Below are 12,191 nucleotides of genomic sequence, written 5' to 3'. Positions count from 1 at the left end.
TAAACCAAACGTTGGAGGTGGTCATTTCTTAATGCGCAGTAATAAACTCGGCACTCTAAAGCACCCGAGAGCGTTTTTTTCGATGCCAACCTAACCAGAGTGACGGGAGCGGCACAATTCAGAAAAAGCGCTCAGCTCGCCGAGAAAATGCGATTTAAGCAATAAAATTAAAAATGCTTATAAAACATAAACCAAACGTTGGAGGTGGTCATTTCTTCATGCGCAGTGATAAACTCGGCACTCTAAAGCACCCGAGAGCGTTTTTTTCGATGCCAACCTAACCAGAGTGACGGGAGCGGCACAATTCAGAAAAAGTGCTCAGCTCGCCGAGAAAATGCGATTTAAGCAATAAAATTAAAAATGCTTATAAAACATAAACCAAACGTTGGAGGTGGTCATTTCTTCATGCGCAGTGATAAACTCGGCACTCTAAAGCACCCGAGAGCGTTTTTTTCGATGCCAACCTAACCAGAGTGACGGGAGCGGCACAATTCAGAAAAAGTGCTCAGCTCGCCGAGAAAATGCGATTCAAGCAATAAAATAAAAAATGCTTATTAACATAAACCAAACGTTGGAGGTGGTCATTTCTTCATGCGCAGTGAATAACTCGGCACTCTAAAGCACCCGAGAGCGTTTTTTTCGATGCCAACCTAACCAGAGTGACGGGAGCGGCACAATTCAGAAAAAGTGCTCAGCTCGCCGAGAAAATGCGATTTAAGCAATAAAATTAAAAATGCTTATAAAACATAAATCAAACGTTGGAGGTGGTCATTTCTTAATGCGCAGTAATAAAATCGGCACTCTAAAGCACCCGAGAGCGTTTTTTTCGATGCCAACCTAACCAGAGTGACGGGAGCGGCACAATTCAGAAAAAGTGCTCAGCTCGCCGAGAAAATGCGATTTAAGCAATAAAATTAAAAATGCTTATAAAACATAAACCAAACGTTGGAGGTGGTCATTTCTTAATGCGCAGTAATAAACTCGGCACTCTAAAGCACCCGAGAGCGTTTTTTTCGATGCCAACCTAACCAGAGTGACGGGAGCGGCACAATTCAGAAAAAGTGCTCAGCTCGCCGAGAAAATGCGATTTAAGCAATAAAATTAAAAATGCTTATAAAACATAAACCAAATGTTGGAGGTGGTCATTTCTTAATGCGCAGTAATAAACTCGGCACTCTAGAGCACCCGAGAGCGTTTTTTTCGATGCCAACCTAACCAGAGTGACGGGAGCGGCACAATTCAGAAAAAGTGCTCAGCTCGCCGAGAAAATGCGATTTAAGCAATAAAATTAAACATGCTTATAAAACATAAACCAAACGTTGGAAGTGGTCATTTCTTCATGCGCAGTGATAAACTCGGCACTCTAAAGCACCCGAGAGCGTTTTTTTCGATGCCAACCTAACCAGAGTTACGGGAGCGGCACAATTCAGAAAAAGCGCTCAGCTCGCCGAGAAAATGCGATTTAAGCAATAAAATTAAAAATGCTTATAAAACATAAACCAAACGTTGGAGGTGGTCATTTCTTCATGCGCAGTGATAAACTCGGCACTCTTAAGCACCCGAGAGCGTTTTTTTCGATGCCAACCTAACCAGAGTGACGGGAGCGGCACAATTCAGAAAAAGCGCTCAGCTCGCCGAGAAAATGCGATTTAAGCAATAAAATTAAAAATGCTTATAAAACATAAACCAAACGTTGGAGGTGGTCATTTCTTAATGCGCAGTAATAAACTCGGCACTATAGCACCCGAGAGCGTTTTTTTCGATGCCAACCTAACCAGAGTGACGGGAGCGGCACAATTCAGAAAAAGTGCTCAGCTCGCCGAGAAAATGCGATTTAAGCAATAAAATTAAAAATGCTTATAAAACATAAACCAAACGTTGGAGGTGGTCATTTCTCAATGCGCAGTAATAAACTCGGCACTCTAAAGCACCCGAGAGCGTTTTTTTCGATGCCAACCTAACCAGAGTGACGGGAGCGGCACAATTCAGAAAAAGTGCTCAGCTCGCCGAGAAAATGCGATTTAAGCAATAAAATTAAAAATGCTTATAAAACATAAACCAAACGTTGGAGGTGGTCATTTCTTAATGCGCAGTAATAAACTCGGCACTCTAAAGCACCCGAGAGCGTTTTTTTCGATGCCAACCTAACCAGAGTGACGGGAGCGGCACAATTCAGAAAAAGCGCTCAGCTCGCCGAGAAAATGCGATTTAAGCAATAAAATTAAAAATGCTTATAAAACATAAACCAAACGTTGGAGGTGGTCATTTCCTAATGCGCAGTAATAAACTCGGCACTCTAAAGCACCCGAGAGCGTTTTTTTCGATGCCAACCTAACCAGAGTGACGGGAGCGGCACAATTCAGAAAAAGTGCTCAGCTCGCCGAGAAAATGCGATTTAAGCAATAAAATTAAAAATGCTTATTAAACATAAACCAAACGTTGGAGGTGGTCATTTTTTCATGCGCAGTGAATAACTCGGCACTCTAAAGCACCCGAGAGCGTTTTTTTCGATGCCAACCTAACCAGAGTGACGGGAGCGGCACAATTCAGAAAAAGCGCTCAGCTCGCCGAGAAAATGCGATTTAAGCAATAAAATTAAAAATGCTTATAAAACATAAACCAAACGTTGGAGGTGGTCATTTCTTCATGCGCAGTGAATAACTCGGCACTCTAAAGCACCCGAGAGCGTTTTTTTCGATGCCAAGTGACGGGAGCGGCACAATTCAGAAAAAGTGCTCAGCTCGCCGAGAAAATGCGATTTAAGCAATAAAATTAAAAATGCTTATAAAACATAAACCAAACGTTGGAGGTGGTCATTTCTTAATGCGCAGTAATAAACTCGGCACTCTAAAGCACCCGAGAGCGTTTTTTTCGATGCCAACCTAACCAGAGTGACGGGAGCGGCACAATTCAGAAAAAGCGCTCAGCTCGCCGAGAAAATGCGATTTAAGCAATAAAATTAAAAATGCTTATAAAACATAAACCAAACGTTGGAGGTGGTCATTTCTTCATGCGCAGTGATAAACTCGGCACTCTAAAGCACCCGAGAGCGTTTTTTTCGATGCCAACCTAACCAGAGTGACGGGAGCGGCACAATTCAGAAAAAGTGCTCAGCTCGCCGAGAAAATGCGATTTAAGCAATAAAATTAAAAATGCTTATAAAACATAAACCAAACGTTGGAGGTGGTCATTTCTTCATGCGCAGTGATAAACTCGGCACTCTAAAGCACCCGAGAGCGTTTTTTTCGATGCCAACCTAACCAGAGTGACGGGAGCGGCACAATTCAGAAAAAGTGCTCAGCTCGCCGAGAAAATGCGATTCAAGCAATAAAATAAAAAATGCTTATTAAACATAAACCAAACGTTGGAGGTGGTCATTTCTTCATGCGCAGTGAATAACTCGGCACTCTAAAGCACCCGAGAGCGTTTTTTTCGATGCCAACCTAACCAGAGTGACGGGAGCGGCACAATTCAGAAAAAGTGCTCAGCTCGCCGAGAAAATGCGATTTAAGCAATAAAATTAAAAATGCTTATAAAACATAAATCAAACGTTGGAGGTGGTCATTTCTTAATGCGCAGTAATAAACTCGGCACTCTAAAGCACCCGAGAGCGTTTTTTTCGATGCCAACCTAACCAGAGTGACGGGAGCGGCACAATTCAGAAAAAGTGCTCAGCTCGCCGAGAAAATGCGATTTAAGCAATAAAATTAAAAATGCTTATAAAACATAAACCAAACGTTGGAGGTGGTCATTTCTTAATGCGCAGTAATAAACTCGGCACTCTAAAGCACCCGAGAGCGTTTTTTTCGATGCCAACCTAACCAGAGTGACGGGAGCGGCACAATTCAGAAAAAGTGCTCAGCTCGCCGAGAAAATGCGATTTAAGCAATAAAATTAAAAATGCTTATTAAACATAAACCAAACGTTGGAGGTGGTCATTTCTTCATGCGCAGTGAATAACTCGGCACTCTAAAGCACCCGAGAGCGTTTTTTTCGATGCCAACCTAACCAGAGTGACGGGAGCGGCACAATTCAGAAAAAGTGCTCAGCTCGCCGAGAAAATGCGATTTAAGCAATAAAATTAAAAATGCTTATAAAACATAAACCAAACGTTGGAGGTGGTCATTTCTTCATGCGCAGTGAATAACTCGGCACTCTAAAGCACCCGAGAGCGTTTTTTTCGATGCCAACCTAACCAGAGTGACGGGAGCGGCACAATTCAGAAAAAGTGCTCAGCTCGCCGAGAAAATGCGATTTAAGCAATAAAATTAAAAATGCTTATAAAACATAAACCAAACGTTGGAGGTGGTCATTTCTTAATGCGCAGTAATAAACTCGGCACTCTAAAGCACCCGAGAGCGTTTTTTTCGATGCCAACCTAACCAGAGTGACGGGAGCGGCACAATTCAGAAAAAGTGCTCAGCTCGCCGAGAAAATGCGATTTAAGCAATAAAATTAAAAATGCTTATAAAACATAAACCAAACGTTGGAGGTGGTCATTTCTTAATGCGCAGTAATAAACTCGGCACTCTAGAGCACCCGAGAGCGTTTTTTTCGATGCCAACCTAACCAGAGTGACGGGAGCGGCACAATTCAGAAAAAGTGCTCAGCTCGCCGAGAAAATGCGATTTAAGCAATAAAATTAAAAATGCTTATAAAACATAAACCAAACGTTGGAAGTGGTCATTTCTTCATGCGCAGTGATAAACTCGGCACTCTAAAGCACCCGAGAGCGTTTTTTTCGATGCCAACCTAACCAGAGTTACGGGAGCGGCACAATTCAGAAAAAGCGCTCAGCTCGCCGAGAAAATGCGATTTAAGCAATAAAATTAAAAATGCTTATAAAACATAAACCAAACGTTGGAGGTGGTCATTTCTTCATGCGCAGTGATAAACTCGGCACTCTAAAGCACCCGAGAGCGTTTTTTTCGATGCCAACCTAACCAGAGTGACGGGAGCGGCACAATTCAGAAAAAGCGCTCAGCTCGCCGAGAAAATGCGATTTAAGCAATAAAATTAAAAATGCTTATTAAACATAAACCAAACGTTGGAGGTGGTCATTTCTTCATGCGCAGTGAATAACTCGGCACTCTAAAGCACCCGAGAGCGTTTTTTTCGATGCCAACCTAACCAGAGTGACGGGAGCGGCACAATTCAGAAAAAGTGCTCAGCTCGCCGAGAAAATGCGATTTAAGCAATAAAATTAAAAATGCTTATAAAACATAAACCAAACGTTGGAGGTGGTCATTTCTTCATGCGCAGTGAATAACTCGGCACTCTAAAGCACCCGAGAGCGTTTTTTTCGATGCCAACCTAACCAGAGTGACGGGAGCGGCACAATTCAGAAAAAGTGCTCAGCTCGCCGAGAAAATGCGATTTAAGCAATAAAATTAAAAATGCTTATAAAACATAAACCAAACGTTGGAGGTGGTCATTTCTTAATGCGCAGTAATAAACTCGGCACTCTAAAGCACCCGAGAGCGTTTTTTTCGATGCCAACCTAACCAGAGTGACGGGAGCGGCACAATTCAGAAAAAGCGCTCAGCTCGCCGAGAAAATGCGATTTAAGCAATAAAATTAAAAATGCTTATAAAACATAAACCAAACGTTGGAGGTGGTCATTTCTTAATGCGCAGTAATAAACTCGGCACTCTAGAGCACCCGAGAGCGTTTTTTTCGATGCCAACCTAACCAGAGTGACGGGAGCGGCACAATTCAGAAAAAGTGCTCAGCTCGCCGAGAAAATGCGATTTAAGCAATAAAATTAAAAATGCTTATAAAACATAAACCAAACGTTGGAAGTGGTCATTTCTTCATGCGCAGTGATAAACTCGGCACTCTAAAGCACCCGAGAGCGTTTTTTTCGATGCCAACCTAACCAGAGTTACGGGAGCGGCACAATTCAGAAAAAGCGCTCAGCTCGCCGAGAAAATGCGATTTAAGCAATAAAATTAAAAATGCTTATAAAACATAAACCAAACGTTGGAGGTGGTCATTTCTTCATGCGCAGTGATAAACTCGGCACTCTAAAGCACCCGAGAGCGTTTTTTTCGATGCCAACCTAACCAGAGTGACGGGAGCGGCACAATTCAGAAAAAGCGCTCAGCTCGCCGAGAAAATGCGATTTAAGCAATAAAATTAAAAATGCTTATAAAACATAAACCAAACGTTGGAGGTGGTCATTTCTTAATGCGCAGTAATAAACTCGGCACTCTAAAGCACCCGAGAGCGTTTTTTTCGATGCCAACCTAACCAGAGTGACGGGAGCGGCACAATTCAGAAAAAGTGCTCAGCTCGCCGAGAAAATGCGATTTAAGCAATAAAATTAAAAATGCTTATAAAACATAAACCAAACGTTGGAGGTGGTCATTTCTCAATGCGCAGTAATAAACTCGGCACTCTAAAGCACCCGAGAGCGTTTTTTTCGATGCCAACCTAACCAGAGTGACGGGAGCGGCACAATTCAGAAAAAGTGCTCAGCTCGCCGAGAAAATGCGATTCAAGCAATAAAATTAAAAATACTTATAAAACATAAACCAAACGTTGGAGGTGGTCATTTCTTCATGCGCAGTGATAAACTCGGCACTCTAAAGCACCCGAGAGCGTTTTTTTCGATGCCAACCTAACCAGAGTGACGGGAGCGGCACAATTCAGAAAAAGTGCTCAGCTCGCCGAGAAAATGCGATTTAAGCAATACAATTAAAAATGCTTATAAAACATAAACCAAACGTTGGAGGTGGTCATTTCTTCATGCACAGTGAATAACTCGGCACTCTAAAGCACCCGAGAGCGTTTTTTTCGATGCCAACCTAACCAGAGTGACGGGAGCGGCACAATTCAGAAAAAGTGCTCAGCTCGCCGAGAAAATGCGATTTAAGCAATAAAATTAAAAATGCTTATAAAACATAAACCAAACGTTGGAGGTGGTCATTTCTTAATGCGCAGTAATAAACTCGGCACTCTAAAGCACCCGAGAGCGTTTTTTTCGATGCCAACCTAACCAGAGTGACGGGAGCGGCACAATTCAGAAAAAGTGCTCAGCTCGCCGAGAAAATGCGATTTAAGCAATAAAATTAAAAATGCTTATAAAACATAAACCAAACGTTGGAGGTGGTCATTTCTTAATGCGCAGTAATAAACTCGGCACTCTAGAGCACCCGAGAGCGTTTTTTTCGATGCCAACCTAACCAGAGTGACGGGAGCGGCACAATTCAGAAAAAGTGCTCAGCTCGCCGAGAAAATGCGATTTAAGCAATAAAATTAAAAATGCTTATAAAACATAAACCAAACGTTGGAAGTGGTCATTTCTTCATGCGCAGTGATAAACTCGGCACTCTAAAGCACCCGAGAGCGTTTTTTTCGATGCCAACCTAACCAGAGTTACGGGAGCGGCACAATTCAGAAAAAGCGCTCAGCTCGCCGAGAAAATGCGATTTAAGCAATAAAATTAAAAATGCTTATAAAACATAAACCAAACGTTGGAGGTGGTCATTTCTTCATGCGCAGTGATAAACTCGGCACTCTAAAGCACCCGAGAGCGTTTTTTTCGATGCCAACCTAACCAGAGTGACGGGAGCGGCACAATTCAGAAAAAGCGCTCAGCTCGCCGAGAAAATGCGATTTAAGCAATAAAATTAAAAATGCTTATAAAACATAAACCAAACGTTGGAGGTGGTCATTTCTTAATGCGCAGTAATAAACTCGGCACTCTATAGCACCCGAGAGCGTTTTTTTCGATGCCAACCTAACCAGAGTGACGGGAGCGGCACAATTCAGAAAAAGTTCTCAGCTCGCCGAGAAAATGCGATTTAAGCAATAAAATTAAAAATGCTTATAAAACATAAACCAAACGTTGGAGGTGGTCATTTCTCAATGCGCAGTAATAAACTCGGCACTCTAAAGCACCCGAGAGCGTTTTTTTCGATGCCAACCTAACCAGAGTGACGGGAGCGGCACAATTCAGAAAAAGTGCTCAGCTCGCCGAGAAAATGCGATTTAAGCAATAAAATTAAAAATGCTTATAAAACATAAACCAAACGTTGGAGGTGGTCATTTCTTAATGCGCAGTAATAAACTCGGCACTCTAAAGCACCCGAGAGCGTTTTTTTCGATGCCAACCTAACCAGAGTGACGGGAGCGGCACAATTCAGAAAAAGCGCTCAGCTCGCCGAGAAAATGCGATTTAAGCAATAAAATTAAAAATGCTTATAAAACATAAACCAAACGTTGGAGGTGGTCATTTCCTAATGCGCAGTAATAAACTCGGCACTCTAAAGCACCCGAGAGCGTTTTTTTCGATGCCAACCTAACCAGAGTGACGGGAGCGGCACAATTCAGAAAAAGTGCTCAGCTCGCCGAGAAAATGCGATTTAAGCAATAAAATTAAAAATGCTTATTAAACATAAACCAAACGTTGGAGGTGGTCATTTCTTCATGCGCAGTGAATAACTCGGCACTCTAAAGCACCCGAGAGCGTTTTTTTCGATGCCAACCTAACCAGAGTGACGGGAGCGGCACAATTCAGAAAAAGTGCTCAGCTCGCCGAGAAAATGCGATTTAAGCAATAAAATTAGAAATGCTTATAAAACATAAACCAAACGTTGGAAGTGGTCATTTCTTCATGCGCAGTGATAAACTCGGCACTCTAAAGCACCCGAGAGCGTTTTTTTCGATGCCAACCTAACCAGAGTTACGGGAGCGGCACAATTCAGAAAAAGCGCTCAGCTCGCCGAGAAAATGCGATTTAAGCAATAAAATTAAAAATGCTTATAAAACATAAACCAAACGTTGGAGGTGGTCATTTCTTCATGCGCAGTGATAAACTCGGCACTCTAAAGCACCCGAGAGCGTTTTTTTCGATGCCAACCTAACCAGAGTGACGGGAGCGGCACAATTCAGAAAAAGCGCTCAGCTCGCCGAGAAAATGCGATTTAAGCAATAAAATTAAAAATGCTTATAAAACATAAACCAAACGTTGGAGGTGGTCATTTCCTAATGCGCAGTAATAAACTCGGCACTCTAAAGCACCCGAGAGCGTTTTTTTCGATGCCAACCTAACCAGAGTGACGGGAGCGGCACAATTCAGAAAAAGTGCTCAGCTCGCCGAGAAAATGCGATTTAAGCAATAAAATTAAAAATGCTTATAAAACATAAACCAAACGTTGGAGGTGGTCATTTCTTCATGCGCAGTGATAAAGTCGGCACTCTAAAGCACCCGAGAGCGTTTTTTTCGATGCCAACCTAACCAGAGTGACGGGAGGGCACAATTCAGAAAAAGCGCTCAGCTCGCCGAGAAAATGCGATTTAAGCAATAAAATTAAAAATGCTTATAAAACATAAACCAAACGTTGGAGGTGGTCATTTCTTCATGCGCAGTGAATAACTCGGCACTCTAAAGCACCCGAGAGCGTTTTTTTCGATGCCAACCTAACCAGAGTGACGGGAGCGGCACAATTCAGAAAAAGTGCTCAGCTCGCCGAGAAAATGCGATTTAAGCAATAAAATTAAAAATACTTATAAAACATAAACCAAACGTTGGAGGTGGTCATTTCTTCATGCGCAGTGATAAACTCGGCACTCTAAAGCACCCGAGAGCGTTTTTTTCGATGCCAACCTAACCAGAGTGACGGGAGCGGCACAATTCAGAAAAAGTGCTCAGCTCGCCGAGAAAATGCGATTTAAGCAATACAATTAAAAATGCTTATAAAACATAAACCAAACGTTGGAGGTGGTCATTTCTTCATGCGCAGTGAATAACTCGGCACTCTAAAGCACCCGAGAGCGTTTTTTTCGATGCCAACCTAACCAGAGTGACGGGAGCGGCACAATTCAGAAAAAGTGCTCAGCTCGCCGAGAAAATGCGATTTAAGCAATAAAATTAAAAATGCTTATAAAACATAAACCAAACGTTGGAGGTGGTCATTTCTTAATGCGCAGTAATAAACTCGGCACTCTAAAGCACCCGAGAGCGTTTTTTTCGATGCCAACCTAACCAGAGTGACGGGAGCGGCACAATTCAGAAAAAGTGCTCAGCTCGCCGAGAAAATGCGATTTAAGCAATAAAATTAAAAATGCTTATAAAACATAAACCAAACGTTGGAGGTGGTCATTTCTTAATGCGCAGTAATAAACTCGGCACTCTAGAGCACCCGAGAGCGTTTTTTTCGATGCCAACCTAACCAGAGTGACGGGAGCGGCACAATTCAGAAAAAGTGCTCAGCTCGCCGAGAAAATGCGATTTAAGCAATAAAATTAAAAATGCTTATAAAACATAAACCAAACGTTGGAGGTGGTCATTTCTTAATGCGCAGTAATAAACTCGGCACTCTAAAGCACCCGAGAGCGTTTTTTTCGATGCCAACCTAACCAGAGTGACGGGAGCGGCACAATTCAGAAAAAGCGCTCAGCTCGCCGAGAAAATGCGATTTAAGCAATAAAATTAAAAATGCTTATAAAACATAAACCAAACGTTGGAGGTGGTCATTTCCTAATGCGCAGTAATAAACTCGGCACTCTAAAGCACCCGAGAGCGTTTTTTTCGATGCCAACCTAACCAGAGTGACGGGAGCGGCACAATTCAGAAAAAGTGCTCAGCTCGCCGAGAAAATGCGATTTAAGCAATAAAATTAAAAATGCTTATTAAACATAAACCAAACGTTGGAGGTGGTCATTTCTTCATGCGCAGTGAATAACTCGGCACTCTAAAGCACCCGAGAGCGTTTTTTTCGATGCCAACCTAACCAGAGTGACGGGAGCGGCACAATTCAGAAAAAGCGCTCAGCTCGCCGAGAAAATGCGATTTAAGCAATAAAATTAAAAATGCTTATAAAACATAAACCAAACGTTGGAGGTGGTCATTTCTTCATGCGCAGTGAATAACTCGGCACTCTAAAGCACCCGAGAGCGTTTTTTTCGATGCCAAGTGACGGGAGCGGCACAATTCAGAAAAAGTGCTCAGCTCGCCGAGAAAATGCGATTTAAGCAATAAAATTAAAAATGCTTATAAAACATAAACCAAACGTTGGAGGTGGTCATTTCTTAATGCGCAGTAATAAACTCGGCACTCTAAAGCACCCGAGAGCGTTTTTTTCGATGCCAACCTAACCAGAGTGACGCGAGCGGCACAATTCAGAAAAAGTGCTCAGCTCGCCGAGAAAATGCGATTTAAGCAATAAAATTAAAAATGCTTATAAAACATAAACCAAACGTTGGAGGTGGTCATTTCTTAATGCGCAGTAATAAACTTGGCACTCTAAAGCACCCGAGAGCGTTTTTTTCGATGCCAACCTAACCAGAGTGACGGGAGCGGCACAATTCAGAAAAAGTGCTCAGCTCGCCGAGAAAATGCGATTTAAGCAATAAAATTAAAAATGCTTATAAAACATAAACCAAACGTTGGAGGTGGTCATTTCTTAATGCGCAGTAATAAACTCGGCACTCTAAATCACCCGAGAGCGTTTTTTTCGATGCCAACCTAACCAGAGTGACGGGAGCGGCACAATTCAGAAAAAGTGCTCAGCTCGCCGAGAAAATGCAATTTAAGCAATAAAATTAAAAATGCTTATTAAACATAAACCAAACGTTGGAGGTGGTCATTTCTTCATGCGCAGTGAATAACTCGGCACTCTAAAGCACCCGATAGCGTTTTTTTCGATGCCAACCTAACCAGAGTGACGGGAGCGGCACAATTCAGAAAAAGTGCTCAGCTCGCCGAGAAAATGCGATTTAAGCAATAAAATTAAAAATGCTTATAAAACATAAACCAAACGTTGGAGGTGGTCATTTCTTAATGCGCAGTAATAAACTCGGCACTCTAAAGCACCCGAGAGCGTTTTTTTCGATGCCAACCTAACCAGAGTGACGCGAGCGGCACAATTCAGAAAAAGTGCTCAGCTCGCCGAGAAAATGCGATTTAAGCAATAAAATTAAAAATGCTTATAAAACATAAACCAAACGTTGGAGGTGGTCATTTCTTAATGCGCAGTAATAAACTCGGCACTCTAAAGCACCCGAGAGCGTTTTTTTCGATGCCAACCTAACCAGAGTGACGGGAGCGGCACAATTCAGAAAAAGTGCTCAGCTCGCCGAGAAAATGCGATTTAAGCAATAAAATTAAAAATGCTTATAAAACATAAACCAAACGTTGGAGGTGGTCATTTCTTCATGCGCAGTGATAAACTCGGCACTCTAAA

This window comes from Syngnathus typhle, unplaced genomic scaffold (assembly GCF_033458585.1).
Source record: "Syngnathus typhle isolate RoL2023-S1 ecotype Sweden unplaced genomic scaffold, RoL_Styp_1.0 HiC_scaffold_81, whole genome shotgun sequence".
Taxonomy (NCBI): Eukaryota; Metazoa; Chordata; class Actinopteri; order Syngnathiformes; family Syngnathidae; genus Syngnathus; species Syngnathus typhle.
This window is presented reverse-complemented; position numbering follows the sequence as displayed.